Source organism: Dipodomys spectabilis, unplaced genomic scaffold (genome assembly GCF_019054845.1).
Source record: "Dipodomys spectabilis isolate Male_0828 unplaced genomic scaffold, ASM1905484v1 ptg000328l, whole genome shotgun sequence".
NCBI lineage: Eukaryota > Metazoa > Chordata > Mammalia > Rodentia > Heteromyidae > Dipodomys > Dipodomys spectabilis.
The window spans coordinates 1,297,463-1,303,894 of record NW_024871005.1 but is presented as its reverse complement, the minus strand read 5'-3'; positions in this window follow the sequence as shown (position 1 = coordinate 1,303,894).

The window sequence follows — 6,432 nt, the reverse complement described above, 5'->3', positions numbered from 1 at the left end:
TTTTTTATAGAGGCCTTAGAGACCATCTTAGAACTCACTACATAATCCAAGCTGGCCTGGAACTCACAATCTGCCTCACCCCTCTGAGTGCTGGAATTTCAGTCTGGTGTTTCACTGACCCATTATATTTAAATGTCCTTGTTGCAGTATCAGTTACAGCTTCACCATTTTTCTGTGTGCTTCTTCATGCAATCGTATTAAAGGTTGTCATCCATATAGGTGATCCATTTTTTTATCCTTGTTTAATATTCTTCATTATGTAGATAGTGATGATAGAGATGAGGATTTATTGTCTGCCCTGGGGCTTAAACTTAGGGGCCTTGTGTTCATAGCAGGTGATCTACCACCTGAGCCATAACTGAAGTTCAATCATTTAGCTGGTTAATTGATAATAAGTCTCATGTACAATTTGTTTGTCTGCCCAAGTCCATTTTGAACTGGCATCTTCAGATTTCAGCCTCCTGAATAGCTAGGATTATAGTTATGTGTCTACTTCCCAGCTATAGCTCCTCTTCCTCCTTCTCCTCCTCCTTTCCCTCCTCCTCTTCCTTCTCCTCCTCCTCTTCTTGTTCTTCCTCATCTTCTTGTTTTTTGTCTTCTTCTCCCTCCCTTCCTTCCTTCCTTCCTTCCTTCCTTCCTTCCTTCCTTCCTTCCTTCCTTCCTTCCTTCCTCCTTCCTCTTCTTTACAAAATTTGTTTTGTTTTACAGAAAGATTTTTCATCTTTTTTATTGTACAGGTGATGTACAGAGGGGTTAGTTACATAAGTCAGATAATAAGTACATTTCTTTTTGGGCAATGTCACTGCTTCCCTCTCTCTCTCTCCCAGTTTTTCCCTCCTATCTCCACCCACAAGTTATATAGATCATTTTCAATACAGTATCTAGTGAGTACTACTCGATTCACCCTAAGTAGTCCAGGTGGGCTTTAAATTCACTTTGTAAATCCTTGCTGGACTTGAACTCAAGATGCATCAGGGCTAGCATGAGTACAATATCCTCCTCCTTTGGCTTTCAAAGTGCTAAAATTAAAAATGTGTACCAGCCTGGCACCAGTGGCTCACATAAGAAATACTGGCTACTCAGGAGACTGAGATGTTAGCATCAAGGTTTGAAGCCTACCCAGGCAGAATAAAACGGTCAGAAATGCAGCTGTAGCTCACATGGTAGAGTGACAGTTATGAGGAAAACAGCTTAGAAACAGCACCGTGGGCCTCAGTTTAAGCCCCAGGAATGGCCTACACAGAAAGAAGAGTGTACCACCATGCTGCCTTCTAGTTTGCATTTATGTGGACTGTTTGTGATATATCTCTTCCTTCCTTTATTTTGATTTAACTAAACCCATGTTTAAAGTTTTTGTTGTAAATACTTGAGACTTACTTTCTTTACCTCAGCTGATACTTACTCATTTGGAAGATATGACAACTTGCACGTACTTATAATGTTAGATATGTTGGATTTAATGCTGTTTTATAAATACTTCTGCTAGTGTTACCCTTCCCCTTCAGTTTCGTTCTTCTGTTCATTCTTTCATCTTTTCTTCTTTCAGAATTTGTGGCTGTTTTTACTATACTATTTTATTTACCTTTTAGCTACTTTCTTTCCTTTACCCTAAAATTTGGTCGGTTTTCTAAAATTGAAACAGACAGACATCAAGCCACTTTACCGTTTCTTTACCCGTTTCTTCAACTGAATGTTACCAAAGGCACCCTCAGCATTTTGTCCCATATAATAAAAGAGATCTTCTTGCACAGAAATGGGTTCATACTTTAGAAAGAGCAGAATACTAAACAGACCAAGATAACTGTACTATAAAACATACCCAAAGACGATGACGACTCTCTGGATCCAGAAATATACTTTTAAGAGAAAGCACTTGAGGTTTAAAGAAAAGACAAGGTGAGGTGAGCAGGATGTTAATTTTACTTCCGGGTTCCTACTTAAGGAGGCTGTAGCAGGTCTGGTTCTGTTTGTGATAGACGGGTTGACTTCTGGGTCAGAGTCACATGGCTCTATGGAGAAAGCAGATGAACCTTTCAGAGTTCATAATTACCTAGTAAACTATATGAACTTTCAATAAAATTAATTGTATTAATGGGAATGAGAAAAATTCCTCAAAAATTTTGCTTCCCAATTATTTCATTTCATATTCTATTACCTGTGCTGTTGAAAATATTTCCATTTTTGTGTTTATCTTGTGGAAATATCATGGAATGGTACCCTAGTGCATATCTCTCCTCAATTGTATACTCAGTGAACTCACACTGGTATCTTGAGATTGGCCATGGTCGGGGTATTTATAACAAACCATGGATATCAGGAAATAAGGGCTTGTAATTATTATGTTGTCTGAAAGTAAGGAAGTGATTTTTTAAAAACTATCAATCCTGCAGACTAGACTTAAATAAATATATATATATATTTTCTTTTGGGGGGGGGTCAGGTCATGGGACTTGAACTCTGGGTCTGGGCGCTGTCCCTCAGCTCTTCAGCTCAAGGCTAGCACTCTACCACTTGAGCCACAGCGCCACTTCCAGCTTTTTTCTTTTTCTTTTTTGCTTAGGTGGTGCTGAGGAATCGAACCCAGGGCCTCATGCATGCAAGGCAAGCAGTCTACCACTGAGCCACCTTCCCAGGCCACTTAAATATATTTTTGTCTGCAATTTTTATACTCTAAATAGAACAGCATACAAAAGGGAAACACTATATATTTCATTTTTGAAACCTACTGTCCAATTTCACAGAAGTCCAGTGTCCACTGAGAATTTTTTTTGACATACTCTTTCATTGCTTCAGGTTCCTCTTACTAGCAAACATTTTAAAATCCAAACGTCTAATCAAAACTTCACTTGCAGAGATTCCCATTAAATATTTCCCTGAGTACCCTCAACTTCCCCAGCACACACATATCCAATTCCATGGCCTCTCAGCATTGACAAGTGGAACAGTGTAATGATATCAAAATGAATGGTTAGAGACAATGGTCACAAAGTCAGAACCTGGCAGAGTCTGGGAGTGAGAAAGGCTTCAGTAGAGCTGGAGCATGGAAGAGGTGAGAGGAGTAGAAGCTGGGCCATTACTATGGGAAAATGTGTAGGAAAACATGTGTGGTATTTAATTTAAATTTGTGTATTCATGAACTTCGATATTCATATCCAAGGATATATATTGTTATCCACATACATAAACAGGTTTTTAAGCATAGAAATATAATAGGGACAATGAATTTGATTTATTTGCTTTAAAATGAGTAATACACAAACATAAGAACAATTTACACTTAGGGTTCAGGAAGTGTTAAAAGCAGTGGGTAGTTTTCTACTTTTTATTAAAGTGGTAAACACCCTTTCCTACATCATAATGTAGTAATTATGTTTCAACTTTCTTTTTTTTGGGGGGGGGGTCTGGTCGTGGGGCCTGAACTCTGGGCCTGGGTGCTGTCCCTCAGCTCTTCAGCTCAAGGCTAGCGCTCTACCACTTGAGCCACAGCGCCACTTCCAGCTTTTTTCTTTTTGCTTATGTGGTGCTGAGGAATGGAACCCAGGGCTTCAGGCATGCAAGGCAAGCACTCTACCACTGAGCCACCTTCCCAGCCTCTATGTTTCAATTTTCTTACTGTCTGAATATGAGAAGACTATAGCAGTTCACTTCAATACCTACCTCATATTGGGTGCTGAGTTTATGGAATTTTCCTTCCTATCTGCTCAGTGTTAGGAAAATAAATGCTCTATCTCTTCCTCCATGTACATATAGTTATTTAATAAATAATGATATCTCAGGTGCTGGATTGGTCATTTGGAATATAAAGAGAACTCAGTGTTGTTAATGTCTTCAGAAGTCTTGCAGAAATCAGCAGGTACAAATGTCAACAAAGCACTGGGTTGGTATTGGGCCTAGGACAGAAGTCAGTTCCTCATGTCCATAACTCTCCAGCTCACAGGATCTCATGTAATTTATCTCCCGTCTCTTGAAAGTTATAGTTCTGCTTTCACCTAGCAAACTCCTGTTGTTATATCTCTTTCTGTGTCTTTTCCTTTGAAAGATTCATGAGAATTCATAAGCTGAAGGCCTAGTAGAGATAATGTAGAGATGTAGAGATAATTAGAGGTGTCAGACCTTTAAAAATGAGGCCTTATAGGCAGAAACTTTCTGAAGAGTCCCAGGGGCACAGCAGATAGGAGAGAGACTTAATAAATGGGATTGCATCAAGCTAAAAAGTTTCTTCACAGCAAAGGCATAGTTGTTAAACCAGAAAGACAGCCAACAGACTGGTAGAAGATTTTTCTCAGCAATATGATAGACAAAGGCTTAAATATCCAAAATATACAAAAAGCTCAAGGAACTAACCCCTCCCAAAGCTAATAAACCGATTACTAAATGGGCAAAGGAGCTTACTAGAGACTTCTCAGAAGAGGTAAGAATGACAAAGAAATACATGAGGAAATGCTCATCATCCCTGGACATAAAGAAAATGCTAATTAAAACACCTCTGACATTCCATCTCACCCTAGTTAGATTGGCCAACAACATGAATTCCAACAACAACAAATGTTGGTGGGGATATGGGGAAAAAGTAACCCTATTGTGCTGGTGGGACTATAAACTAGTAAAACACTCTGGACATCAGTCTGGAGGATTTTTTTAAAAAAAGAACTAAACATAGATCTTTCGTATAACCCAGCCATACCACTACTGGGCATCTGCCAGAACACCATAAAGACATTTTCACATCCATGTACATTGCTGCACTAGTCACAATAACAAGATGTTAAAAACAGTCCAGATGCCCTACAATAGATGAGTAGATCAAAAAAATGTGGTACCTATGCACAATGGAATTTTCACAGCAATTAGAAAGAATATGATATTACTTGCAAGAAAATGGGTGGACTTAGAACAAATAATGTTAAGCTCAGAAAGACAAATGGCACATGTTTTTTTCTCATATCCAGAAGCTAGATCTAAAATACACCAGGACTTAGGATACTATTAGGAGAGGAACAGAAAGGCAAATGCTTATGTGCATCTGATCATACAAAAGAATGCTTATTGAAATGAGCTCCAGGAAATGGAAATAAGAGGATTTTTTTTTTACTGTTTTTGTTTTCTTTCCTTTTTGTTCTACTTGTTCATTTATAGGTCTTTGGGAGTATAAGGGGAGGCACAGAAATGAAGAGGTAAAGGGTGAACAAATGAGGCAATAGTACTCACTATGTTGAAAATGAACTATTCAGGGCTAGGAATATGGCTTAGTGGTAGAGTGCTTACCTAGCAGGCATGAAGCCCTGGGTTCAATGCCTCAGTACCATGTAAACAAAAAAAGGTAGAAGTGACGCTGTGGCTCAAGTGATGGAATACTAGCCTTGCACAAAAGAAGCTAGGGACAGGCCCTGAGTTCAAGCCCTAGAACTGGCAAAATAAATAAATAAATAAAAATAAAAATAAAATGAACTATAAAATTTAGGAGGGGTGGGAGGGAGAAACTGGGAGAAATCAAGGGAAAGAGTAACATTGTTCACAAAGAAATGTACTCTTTACCTGATTTATGTAACTGTAACCCCTCTGCACATCACCTTTATAATAACAATAAAAGATTAATAAATGAAATGGGGCCTCATAAAGGTAATTCAATCATTGTGCGATCCACACCTGAAACAGATTCAATGTAGATCTCAGGGGATTCCATTCTGTCTATTGAGAGTGGTTTGTTATGAAAGGAGAAGGAAGACCTCTTTCCAGTTTCTCTTTTTCCCTCTACTTGTTTTTCTAATTTAATTTTTATTATTATCCTTAAGTACTTCTTCCTCTCAAATTTCAATGCCAGCAACCAGAATCCCTCCCCAAGTTAAGATAGCAATGGACCCACCCAGTATTGGATTTTGAACCTCCATAAAGGGGAGCTAAATATGTATCCAAGCTTTCTCTAAAATGTTTATTTTTCTTTATATTTAAGTAGTGGTATAAAGATATTACAAAACAATGTGTCAGGTTTTTTTTGGGGGGGGGAGGGTTTTTTTTTGGTCAGTCATGGGGCTTGAACTCTGGGCTTGGGCGCTGTCCCTGCGTTCTTCAGCTCAAGGCGAGCGCTCTATCGCTTGAGCCACAGTGCTACTTCTGGTTTTCTAGTGGTTTATTGGAGATAAGAGTCTCACAGACTTTCTTTCCCGGGCTGGCTTTGAACCACAATCCTCAGATCTAAGCCTCCTGAGTAGCTAGAATTTCAGGCATGAGCCACTGCCGCCCGGCATCAATGTGTCAGTTTATGAGTATAATACCTCTTGATCAATTGCATTCTCTTCCATATCTCCCAACCCCAATAGCACTTCAATTTATCTAGTTCCATTTTCATATAAAAGCTCTTACCTTTTAAGTACCCAATTTGAGGCATTTTGTTAAAGCAAACAGAAAAGGGACTAAAATAAATTTCTTATTTGC